Here is a 13,585-nt window from a genome sequence, read left to right on the forward strand (position 1 = left end):
ACGAACCAAACGATACAATTTTTGGTGACATGCATTCACATTTTGCTTGTCACATACAGTACGTGGTCAAACTTTGACCCAAAATACGCAAAACAACAAAAAAATACTTCCAAGACCAGCGCCGCTCTTCCGCTCTTCTCCTCTTAAACCACCGCCGCTCCTCTCCTGTTCCAATCTAAATCCAGCGCCGCTCCTCTCCTCTTCCATTTCAAAACCACCGCCCCTCCTCTCCTGTTCCAGTCCAAAACCAGCGTCGCTCCTCTCCCGTTCTAATCCAAAACCAGCGCTGCTCCTCTCCTCTTCCATTCAAAAACCACCGCCGGCGAGTGAAGGTGCTGTGGAGAAGTAGATCGATGGAGGAGTACAACCGATACGTGAGGATCGCAGACGGCGACCCTGTGAAGCTAGCTAGGATGTTGGAGATACAGTCTTGGTTTGACAACAAGGACCAACTAGCGGCGACGGCGACATCCATGGCCAAATATCTGCAACAGAGCGAAAAGGCGGCGATACTCCCGGAGGGAGTCGCGCCGGAGTACATAGAGCTGCTCCTCTGGGCCATGGAGCAAACAGATTCACCGAATCCGATCGTGAGGGAGCGGTGGTGGGAGTATCGATCCCAGATGGAGCATCCACCAGAGATTGAAGGATCGAGCATCTACAGGGTGCCGTTTGTGAGGGTGTCCTGCCAGAGCGAGCCGGTGGAGTCTTCGTCGACCGAACCCAACTGCAAGAGGAGAAAAGCAGTTGGCCCGACGACGCTTCCCCGCCATCGTCTCCCTCGCCGTTCACATCGTCTCACGGGGCGGCTGTCTGCCGCCGAGGAATAGGAGGGGGCTGCCCCCCACCCCCAGCCCAATAGTCGGGCAGGTTGTGAATTGTCAGGAGGAGCTTAGGGTTGTCAGTATTTGCAGGTTGTGAATTGTGTTTTGTGTTGTGTATTTTGAGAGTACTTTCAGATATGAATGTCTTTTGAATTTCAGATTTGCAGTATTGAGCATATGAAGAATTTTATGAATTCTAGAGATCTATTTTTAGCACTTAAAAAATGTAGTTTCATAGGAGTATAAAAGTGCAGACGAGAAGAAACTGCAAGTTTCAGTTTCAGATAAGAAACTGCAAGTTCAGTTTCAGATAAGAAACTGCAACTTTCAGAGGCAGAGCATTTATATTAACACGGCCTTTTCAAACAGGGTTAACATCATGTTGGAAGTTTTATTCATGGTCGAAAATGGAACTACCAGCCAGTTAACATCATGCTGATCAACATTCATGCATAGCACATCTTCATATGATGCACAGTCAAAATGCCCACACAATGTCGAGTGTGCGAAACACAGAGAAAACGAGGGACGAAGTTTTGGCAAGTGTTGGACGTGGTTTTGGGCTGCCCCGTCTAGGCTTTCATTTTTAACATGCGCAGCCCACGACCTCGGATGGGAGGGCCTGTTTGTATTTTCTTAGGGCCGTCATGTATCGACCGGCCTATGGACCTCCCATCCGAGGTTTTATTTTTGGCAGCCCAATTTATGTATTTTTTGAAGAAAACGCAGAGGTCTGTTCTATTTTTCTATATAAGAATAGGAACGCCAGGTACAACTTATGTTTCCCTTCTAACTATATTATATATATTTAAATTATTTTATATGTTATTATATATTATTTTTATTGTCATCATATATTTAACAGATACTTACATATGTAAGAAAACAATATCCCACATCTTATTAACTTATAAAAATAATTTCTTAACAAATAAAATCCTGGATTGTTTTGGCACGAAAATCCTAGTGATTGTGTACAAAAGCTTGGTAAGATTTAAGGACGAATGTAATAATATCACTTATTATTTAAATATATTTATAACAAAATGCTCAGCCCTTTTTTATTTTTTGATAACATTGCTGGCCCAACCCAACATTATAATTAGAATCAGCCCAGCAAAATCGTGTATCTAGATAAAGTGCAAATGGCCTGTAATTTTTTAGGAAATAAAATAAATGGGCCGCATGGACGCTACATTAATTGTTCACCCAGCCCAGCTAATGGCTGTAATTCAAAAAAAAGATCAAATTGACTGTAAATTCTACCGCGCAAAAAAAGACTGTAAATTCTGAAAAGATGGGTTGAATACGTGCCACATTTTTGGAGGCTGAAATGTGGGCCAATAGGTCGAAGCCAACGCAAGTCGTTGTCAATTTAGTCAACAAATGATTCTGACATGTTAGCCGTTGGATTTACATCCAACGACCGGCATCCATCTTCAATCTCTCGTCTTCTTCCTCCAGCGCCGCCGGGACCACCTCCCGCCTCCTGCTGCTAGCAGCTCTGCTTAGCACGCTTCGCTATGAAGCGCTACTCCACTGTTGGCCAGGCCATCCATCCACCCCTCCACACCTCCTGTTCTTCTCCACTGACTGCCGAACCACACCGCACTAGAACCAGTTAACCCTCGTACACCTCTCCGTCTGCGACTCTACTCCCGCGTCTTCCCATCTCCGGCTCGTTGCTGTCCGGGGCCTCGCCGTCGTCCACCACCTTGGATGCGCTCGGCGCGGCGTGGTCAACGTGGTCAACGAACGACACCATCGGAAGTAGACTGTGCGTGGAGAGGCTGACAGCTGGGTCCACGGCCGCACACAAGGAAATGCCTCCTTATTACATGCAAAATAATGATTCCTCCACCTGACATCTGGGACCCACCGGAAGGGCCTCTGTATTTCGCGAAAAAAACGTGCCCCCCGCTGACTTGTCGGACCCACCAGCTATCTTCGCACGCAAGGAAGTGCCTCCTTATTACGCACAAAAAATGAATACTCCCCCTGCCAGCTGGAACCCAGCATACTGGGAGGCTGACTTGTGGGCCTACCAAGTTGACGGGGACGGAGGGCTTTGTCAACTTAGTCAATATGAACTAGCTCCTGTTACCGTACGATGTTCATCCAACGGTTGTAGTGCTTCTTCAACCTCTGGTCTTCTTGCTCCAGCCGCCCAAACCAGCGCCGGTCGTGCCGCGTGCTCCTGCCTCCCGTGGCCGGCTGTGATGCCGCGGAGGCCTCACCGCCCCCTACTACTCCCACCGCTGGCCAGGCCATCCCTCTACTCACCCACACCCCCTGTTATTCTGCGGCGATAGCAGCCTCACACCGCAGCCGAACCAGTGAACCCTCGTACTCCTCTTCGCGTGGGCATCCACTGCTGCGTCTTCCCTGGCTCCGAGTCGTCCCCTTCCTAGGCCTCGCCGTCGTCCACTGCCGTGGTGCTCTCGGCGCGGTGTGGTCAACGTGGTCAAGGAACGACTTCCATCGGACGTGGACTATACGTGGAGAGGCTGACAGCTAGGTCCACGGCCGCAGCAAGGAAGTGCCTCCTTATTACGCAGAAAATAATGATTCCTCCACCTGATAGCGGGGACCCACCGGACGGGCCACCGTATTTCGTGAAAAAAAAGTTTCCCCCTGACTGCTGGGACCCACCAGCTACATCTTCGCACGCAAGGAAGTGCGTCCGGGCAAAAAAAAACGATTCGCCCCCCTGATTGCTGGGACCCACCAGCTACATCTTCGCACACAAGGAAGTGCGTCCGGGCAAAAAAAACTGATTCACCCCCTGACTGCTGGGACCCACCAGCTACATCTTCGCAGGCAAGGAAGTGCCTGACAGTCGGGACCCACCTGGTCGAAGCGTACGTAGCATTGTCATTCTGGTCGCGAACGTGTACGTACATACTGTTCGATGTATAGGCGCGCATGTGTCGTAGTAGAGGTGCACACGGGTCATAGTAGAGGCGCGCATGTAGCATGTACACGTACGTACAGCGGCGAGGGTGCAAGAAAGAAAATACGGCCACGTACGTACATACGGGCAGGGTCTCGAACGCATACTCGCGCATACGTACATGGCTGGGTCGAAACAGAGAAACAGAGTCGTCGTCGTGTTCATAGGGAGGCAACGGAATGCATCGTGTTCATGGGAGGCAACGGAATGCTCATGTGCATCGGGAGGCAACGAAACGCGTGGGAGCCAACCGGCTTGGACGGAAGAGGCGACGGAAACGAGGCATGGCGTACCGCATAACGGAGGAAACGGCCTTGTGTTCAACCGGCCACGTTCGGAATGGGGTCCTGTTGATCGGGAGGGGTGTGGCGTACCGCAAAACGGAGGAAACGGACCTCCTATGGTCGAAACGAGGGTCCTGTTGATCGGGAGGGGTGTGGCGTACCGCAAAAGGAACGAAACGGACCTCCTACGGTCGAAACGGGGGTTCTATTGATTGGGAGGGGTGTGGCGTACCGCAAAACGGAGGAAACAGACTTCCTACGGTCGAAACGGGGGTCCTGTTGATCGGGAGGGGTGTGGCGTACCACAAAACGGACAAAACGGACTTGTGTTGGAGCGCTACGGTCGAAATAGGGGTACTGTTCATCAGGAGGAGTGTGGCGTACCGCAAAACGGACGAAACGGACTTGTGTTGGAGCGCTACGATCGAAACGGGGGTCCTGTTCATCGGGAGGGGTGTGGCGTACCGCAAAACGGGACTCCACGGGATACTGTTCATCTCCACCGTCGACCTCCTCCAGCCTCCACGGGCTACCGTCGACCTCCTCCAGCCTCCACGGGCTCCTGTTCATCCAGCCTCCACCGCGCGCTACTCCACCGGGTACTGTTCAACCACCCCTCCACCGTCTACTGTTCATCCACCCCTCCACCATCTACTGTTCATCCAGCCCTCCACACCACGGGGTCCTGTTCAACCACCCCTCCACGGCCACCCCTCCACCGTCTACTGTTCATCCAGCCCTCCACACCACGGGGTCCTGTTCATCCAGAGGCAACGCCACCCCCCCCGCAACGCTCACTATTCATCCAATCGATCGGCTTCAGTTAGCAGTAGTAGCGAAGGAATCGCTCCATCGGGTTCAGTTAACAGCCATCGATTGATCGCTCGAGTTCAGTAACGCGTAGCCTACAGTGCAATCGCTTGGGTTCAGTTAGAGCCCAACGCCTCGCCTGGGTTCAGTTAGAGCCAGCGCCTCGCACACACGCGCGTACGTGTACGAGAGAAACGCGCATCGCTCGGCCCCCGACCTCCCACCGTAACCGGCAACTCCCCGAAATTTTCCTCCCCCTCGCTTCTACCATGGTTTTTTCCGTCATGGACGGCCCAAAGAATGTCATGCAGCTGCGTCTCCGGCCCGCCCAGGACGAAAAGCCCATTTTCTGTCATAGAAGTAGGATCCCACCACATCTATGATGATACCGGTTTTTGTCACAATTATCATCATAGAAGTGTCATATGTATGACAGAAAAAAATTTCGTTCGGCCCAAAATGTCACGGATGTGTCTTTTTTTGTAGTGATAATAAAGGTCCATATACAAGGGGCAATATAAAGTGACGTTCTTTCGCATTAAGATTTTGTGTACCCAGCCCTAAAAGCGCATGACAACCTCTGCTTCCCTCTGCGAAGGGCCTATCTTTTACTTTATGTCTTTTACTTTATGCAAGAGTCAAGGTGATCTTCACCTTTCCCTTTTTCATTTTATCCTTTGGCAAGCACTTTGTGTTAGGTTGATCCTGATATATATATCCAATTGGATGTACGCTAGCATGAACTATTATTGTTGACATCACCCAAATGTGAATACATTTGGAGGCAACATTATAAGCCCCAATCTTTCTCTGTCTCTGATTAAAACTTCATAACCACAAGTATTGCGTGAGTGTTAGCAATTGTAGAAGACTATATGATAGTTGAGTATGTGAAGTTTGCTAAATTAAAGCTCTGACATAGACCCTTCCTAAAAATAGGATGAATTGCAATTGTTTTGATGACTAAGAATGAAGTTTGCTAGTTTTCAAGAAAGTTTATGGTCTAAGCTTTAACATGTGAATTGCTTGTTACTTGATTATGAAAAGTTTTATGAGATGAACTACTATTATGACATATAATGATGCTAGTAAAGGTGATTGAAATTATCATTGATCAAACTTTTGCACCTCTAGCATTCACACTTCATAAATTCTTTCTTTATCATTTACCTACTCAAGGACGAGTAGGAATTAAGCTTGGGGATGCTTGATACGTCTCCAACGTATCTATAATTTTATGAAGCATTCATGCTATTTTATTATCTGTTTTGAATGATTATGGGCTTTATTATACACTTTTATATTACTTTTGGGACTAAGCTATTAACCAGAGGCCCAACCCATATTGCTATTTTATTGCATGTTTCAGTATTTCGAAGAAAAGGAATATCAAACGGAGTCCAAACGGAATGAAACCTTCGGCAACGTGATTTTTTGGAAGATTATCATCCTGGAAACTTGGAGTTCACGTCAGAAGATACTCGAGGAGCCCAAGAGATAGCCCCCCCTACTGGGCGCGCCCCCTGTCTCGTGGACCCCTCGAGCACCCCAGACCGACTTCTTTCGCCTATATAAGCCTACGTACCCTAAAACCATCGAATATCAAGATAGATGGGAGTTCCGCCGCCGCAAGCCTCTGTAGCCACCAAAAACCTTCCGGGAGCCTGTTCCAGCACCCTGCTAGAGGGGGAACCCATCACCGGTGGCCATCTTCATCATCCCGGCGCTCTCCATGACGAGGAGGGAGTAGTTCACCCTCGGGGCTGAGGGTATGTACCAGTAGCTATGTGTTTGATCTCTCTCTCTCTCTCTCTCTCTCTCTCATGTTCTCTCTTTTGTTCCCCCTAAGGCACGATCTTGATGTATCCTGAGCTGTGCTATTATAGTTGGATCTTATGATGTTTCTCTCCCTCTACTCTCTTGTAATTGATTGAGTTTTCCCCTTTGAAGTTATCTTATCGAATTGAGTCTTTATTTGAGAACACTTGATGTATGTCTTGCCCTGCTTATCTATGGTGACAATGGGATATCACGTGCCACTTGATGTATGTTTTGGTGACCAACTTGCGGGTTCCGCCCATGAACCTATGCATAGGGGTTGGCACACGTTCTTGACTCTCCGGTAGAAACTTTGGGGCACTCTTTGAAGTACTTTGTGTTGGTTGAATAGATGAATCTGAGATTGTGTGATGCATATCATATAATCATGCCCATGGATACTTGAGGTGACAATGGAGTATCTAGGTCACATTAGGGTTTTGATTGATTTGTGTCTTACGGTGTTATTCTAGTATGAACTCTATGATGGATTGAGCGAAAAGAATAGCTTCATGTTATTTTACTATGAGCTCTTGAATAGATAGATCAAAAAGGATAACTTTGAGGTGGTTTCATACCCTACCATAATCTCTTTGTTTGTTCTCTGCTAGTAGTTGCTTTGGAGTGACTCTTTGTTGCATGTTGAGGGATTGTTATATGATCTATCTATGTTATTATTGTTGAGAGAACTTGCACTAGTGAAAGTATGAACCTTAGGCCTTGTTTCCTATGATTGCAATACCATTTACGCTCACGTTTATCATTAGTTACCTTGCGGTTTTTTATAATTTCAGATTAAAATTACCTTTATCTACTATCTATTTTGCACTTGTATCACCATCTCTTCTCCGAACTAGTGCACCTATACAATTTACCATTGTATTGGGTGTGCTGGGGACACAAGAGACTCTTTGTTATTTGGTTGCCGGGTTGTTTGAGAGAGACCATCTTCATCCTACGCCTCCCACTGATTGATAAACCTTAGGTCATCCACTTGAGGGAAATTTGCTACTGTCCTACAAACCTGTGCACTTGCAGGCCCAACAACGTCTACAAGAAGAAGGTTGTGTAGTAGACATCACCCGAGCGCAGCAATCGCCGTGCTGCCTCCATGGCCACGGCCACTGCCGTCCCTGTTGCCCGAGACCATATCCAGGAGCTCCATCGCGTCGCACCCGTCCTCTCCAGCTACTCTATTTGCACTAGGGGGACCCCAAGACGACGATGCGGTCACTGTCTTCCTCACCACAACCACTAGTTGCTCGCCTCAATTCGCTGCCTCCCAAGCTCCTCCGGCTTCCCCGACGCGACCACGAGTTCTGATATGAGGCCCTCCTATGGTTCCCCATATTCCCCCCTCGAGTCAATGCCTTGGCCGCCCGCCTGCCTCTCGCCCGCGCCCTCTGCCTGCGTCGCGAGCGTTGCGTGTTGGGAAATGTTGTATGGAAAACAAAAAATTCCTATGCACATGCAATGATCTATCCATGGAGATGCATAGAAACAAGAGGGGAGAGTGTGTCTACGTACCCTCATATGCCGTAAGTGGAAGTGTTTAACAACATAGTTGATGTAGTCAAACTTCCTCGCGCTCCAGCCGATCAAGTATCGAACATACGACACCTCCGTGTTCTGCACACGTTCAGCTCGGTTACGTCCTCCGCCTTCTTTATCCAGCAAGACGGCAAGGAAGTATATGAGTTCCGATATCACGACGACATGGTGACGGTGATGGTGAAGTGATCTCCGTAGGGGCTTCACCTAAGCACTACGAAAATAGGACCGGGGTGTAAACGGTGGGGGGGGGGGGCGCACTCGACTAGGCAATTGTCACTTGTGTGTTAGGCTGCCCCCTCCCACATATATATAGGTGGGAGGGAGGGAGGAGCAGCCAAAGGAGGCGCCCAAGTAGGAGGAATCCTACTTGGGGTCCCTCCCAAGCCGCGCCTCCTCTTTCCTTATTTGGAGTGCGGGGAAAGGCAGGGGAGGGTGGCGCCCCCTTTCCTTTCACCCATGAGAGTGAAAGGCAGGAGGGGCCAGCCCTCCACCTTTTCCTTCCCTAGGACTGGTCAAAGAAGGGAGGGGGCGCACCAGCCCCCTTGTGGGCTGGTCTGTCCCCTCCTTTGGCCCATAAGGCCCATATATATCTTGTCGGGGGGTGCCCAGAACCCCTTCTGGTGACCCAATTCCTTCCAGTACGTCCCAGAACACTTCCAATGTCCAAATACCATCGTCCTATATATCAATCTTTACGTCTCGACCATTTTGAGACTCCTAATCATGTCCTGATCTTGGTCTCAACACATGAGTAGGTGGTTCTCTATCAGAAAAATGAGTAGTGGAAGTGTAGGTATGTTCTGATAGCTCTCCTCACGAATGAAGAGTGGGTGGAGGGGTATATATAGCCTCCACACAAAATCTAACCATTACACATAGATTCCCAAACTCGGTGGGACCGAATCATAAAACTCGGTCAGACCGATCCAGGCAAAATATGAACGTTAGAGTCTTTGGTGGGACAGACTTGGTCAGCTTGGTGAGACCGATGTGCAGGGGTTAGGGTAAAACCTCAACTCGGTTTGACCATTACTCAAACTCGGTGAGACTGATTTTGGTAATAAGTAAACAGAGGATTGGTCAAGCAAACTCGGTGGGACCGACTGAACAAACTCAGTTAGACTGAAAATGTTACATAGATCAAAGAGAATTTGCAAGCCCATCTCGGTGAGACCGAGATCCCATCGGTGAGACCAAGATCCCATCAGTGAGACCGAAGTGACTAGGGTTTCGCAGTGGCTGGATTAGATGAAACTCGGTGGCGCTGGATAGACAAAATCGATGGGGCCGAGTTTGACATTTAGGTTTAGGACATATGTGGATGTGAGAAAGTGGCTGAGGGTTTTGGAGCATATCACTAAGCACATTGAGCAAGCAAGCCATTAAGCAACACCTCATCCCATTTAATAGTATTGGCTTTCCTATGGACTCAATGTGATCTTGGGTCACTAAAATGGAAAATGTAGAATCTTGAGCTTTTGCCAATATTTGTCTTTAGCATCTTGAAGGGGTTCCACATCCTCTTGTCACTACTAGGAAAAGGGCTATAGATGGAGTTGACACTAATGATGGACCAGACATGTGGTGCGCCATTACTATATACTAATGGCACACCATGTGTTGGTACGCCATTAGTGTGGTGACACTAATGGCGCACCACGTCCACGGTGCGCCATTAGTAAATTTTTTTAAATTTTTTTCAAAACTACTAATGGCGCACCACGGGGGTGGTGCGCCATTACTAGTTGAACTAGTAATGGCGCATCACATCCACGGTGCGCCATTAGTAAAAAAAATTATTATTTTTTTTAAATTTTTGTCAAAACTACTAATGGCGCACCGTGGGAGTGGTGCACCATTACTAGTTGAACTAGTAATGGCGCACCATGCCACGGTGCGCCATTAGTAACTTGGCCACCACTTCCACCGAATGCACCCCCCCCCTCGTGGATCGCCTTTTCAGTTTAAAAAAAATAAAAGAAAATGATAAAAATGTCAAAAAAATAAAAGAAAATAAGTTTCCCATGTGATATCTGGTCTAATTGTTGGGAAAATTTGCAAATATGAATTTCGACTTCATTTGCAAAATCTCTCGAGAATTTGTAAAAATGGGCATAACTTTTGCATACTAACTCGGATGAAAAAGTTTTTTATATGAAAAATCATCTACTCGAAAAGTTACATCCGAATTTAACCGGGGGAACCCCGTTAAACATTTTCAAAATCCTCAAAAACCTAACAGAAAAAAAGATACGGGGCTTTTAAGATCTCGAGAGGCAAAAAAATTCAAAAAAATTCAAACTTACTAATGGCGCACCTGCCCATGGTGCGCCATTAGTATCTTCCCGCCTTCAAAATTCAAAATAAGTCAAAAAAATAAAAAAAAAGATACTAATGGCGCACCTGCCCGTGGTGCGCCATTAGTATCTTCCCGCCTCCTCTCCTCTCCTCCACTCCATCTCCTCCTCTCCTCCACTCCATCTTCCCTACTCTCTTCCACCATACTACCCTCCTCCTCTCCGGTGACCTCCTCCTCCTCCTCTCCGGCGACCTCCTCCTCCTCTCCGGCGACCTCCTCCTCCCTCCTCTCCTCTCCTCCCCTCCCCTCCCCTCACGATTTCTCCTCCCTCCTCTCCGGTGAGCTCCTCCTCCCTCCTCTCCGGTGAGCTCCTCCTCCCTCATCTCCGGTGAACTCCTCCTCCCTCATCTACGGTGAGCTCCTCCTCCCTCCTCTCCGGTGAGCTCCTCCTTCCTCCTCTTCGGTGAGCTCCTCCTCCCTCCTCTCCGGTGAGCTCCTCCTCCCTCCTCTCCGGTGAGCTCCTCCTCCCTCCTCTCCTCCCATCTCCTCATGGTTTCTCCTTCCTCCTCTCCGATGCTCCGGTGAACTCCTCTTCGGCGACCTCCTCCTCCTCTCCGGCGATGTAGGCGAGCGCCTCTCCGGTCACCTCCTCCTCCTCCTCTCCGGCAAAAGAACACGGCAAAAGAACGTACAAGATCCAAAAACGGGAACAAAATTTGAAATAATATCGTGCAAAAAAATGAGCAAAAAAACAAGCAAAAAATGGGCAAAAAATCGTGATCCAGATCCAAATTCAAAATTCAAAAATAGCAATGGTGCACGGTGGGGATTAGACGGTGCGCCACTACTATTTTCCCGCCTTAAAAATTCAAAAATACTAATGGCGCACCATGGTCTATACTAATGGCGCACCAGTGGCATGTACTAATGGCGCACCATGGCCTATACTAATGGCGCACCAGTGGTGCACCATTAGTATACCAGATACTAATGGCGCACTAGTGGTGCGCCATTAGTAAAAATTACTAATGGCGTGCTAGTAATGGCGCACCAGTGATGCGCCATTAGTAGGCAAAACTGGTGCGCCATTAGTACGCCTTTTCCTAGTAGTGTGTCCATGTCCATGCCACTCCAATGTTGAACTTATCTGAAACCCACTAGGTAGAAGTATTAGTCCAACAAGAGATATGTTGTCATGAATTACCAAAATCAACCAGGGAGCACTTGTGCTTTCAATCTCCCCCTTTTTGGTAATTGATGACAGCATACATCAAAGCTTTAGATAAAGATATAAGGAAATAGCAAGTAAAGCTTTGGAAAGACATGCAACATGCATTGGCTCCCCCTACATGTATGCAATCATGTGATGATAGATCATAAGAGTATGAGAATGCATAAACATGTCAGAGCAAGCACTGAGTTGTATGTGTCTTGTCTATATGCATCAGAACAAATGATATAGATACTGGAAATATACCTTCATGTTTATGAATCTCCCTCACAAAAAATGTACCACAACAAGAGATCTTGATGAACATGAGTGTGATGCATATACTTACCTTGTGGTCTTGAGCTAGCTTTGAAGAAGATGTACCTGGGTAAACAAGGTTAGATAACACAAGAACATCTACTAGACAGAGCAAGAACTAAAGAACACAAGAATACCAAGACTGGGATGACATGTAGAGTGTGAGTACTAGGTACTCTATTTGGTTATTGACATGTCCCCAAGAATAAAGATATGCAATGAATTCCAAAGATTTTCTTACTTTAGATGTCTTTCTCCCCCTGAATCTGACATGGGATAATGGGAGAAGCTAACGTAGTAGAAAATCAGAGCAAATAAGAAAATCAAAGCAAGATAAAGTCGTAACATATACTATCATGTCTTTCCCCTCTTGAAGACATGAGACAACTTTCGTCTTAAGGATAGGAGCATCAGGAGAAGCTTTTATGAGTGCATTCTCTCTGATGTGATAAGCTTTGATGTGCTCTCTCTCTCTCCCCCTTTGACATCAATTTCCAAGAAGGGACTTCTGGAGCATGAGTCAAGTAGGTTTCATCCTCGAGACACATTATAAAGCCACATGTAATATAGGATGCTGATAGAGGACAAGTTACAAAGAGTGCAGTTGGGACAAATATGCAGAATGCAAGTGACACAGATTTTGTCTCAGGACTGAAATCGGTAGCATCGAGTGGTTGCAATCGGTGGCACCGAGTTGATTTGGTTCAGCCAAGGAAATCAATTCGGTGAGACCGAGTTCAACCCAAAGAGTAGATTATTGTCACCTCAGCTCACTAGGCAAATAAGATCTCTCAATGATATGCAAGGAATTAACTAAAGGATTTGCAATGAATTGGATGCAGAGAAATGCAGAAAATAACAGATAAAAGAAAAGACATCTAGATGAAGTTTTTTTTGAAAGGGAAACTAGCATGCATGGGACAAATGCAAGAGCACAAAGAAACAACAAAGAACTTCATCTAGAAATGGTCGGCGACAAAGTCACCTATGTTAGAGTATATTGACTTAGGAGTCAAGTGAAGACACTTGATCATAGGTCATACTCATCCTTTAAGCTCAAAATGGGGTTGCCATTTTTCGTTTAAGCATTTTGATGTATTCTCATCTTGTTGAGTTGCTTTCACCCATGTCTTGGGGTTAAACTTCTCTAAGAGGGAATGACATACCTTGGGTGGTGGTGATGAACTTGGTCATGTAGTTGAACTTGTGTAGGGTCCTCAAGTTGATGTTGATCATCAAGAAATGGGAGCACCACTTGTAGTTGAGGTTCATCTTCCTACATGGGTTAGTCTTGCAAGGAAGAGCACTTGTGTATCCAAAGTGACAATCATGAAATTTGATATCAATTGTAATTTGATATAGGAATTTGTCAAAGGATATATTGAATGGATTCGTGCTTCCTTGTCTTCATCCACCATTGTAGAGACTTGGAGATGTAGAGATTGCTTAAAATGTGATTGAGTTGCAATCTCATAGAGTTGGGCTTATCCAAGTACGTATAAGGGTTATATAGCA

The sequence above is a fragment of the Triticum aestivum genome, chromosome 4B, assembly GCF_018294505.1.
Source record: "Triticum aestivum cultivar Chinese Spring chromosome 4B, IWGSC CS RefSeq v2.1, whole genome shotgun sequence".
NCBI lineage: Eukaryota > Viridiplantae > Streptophyta > Magnoliopsida > Poales > Poaceae > Triticum > Triticum aestivum.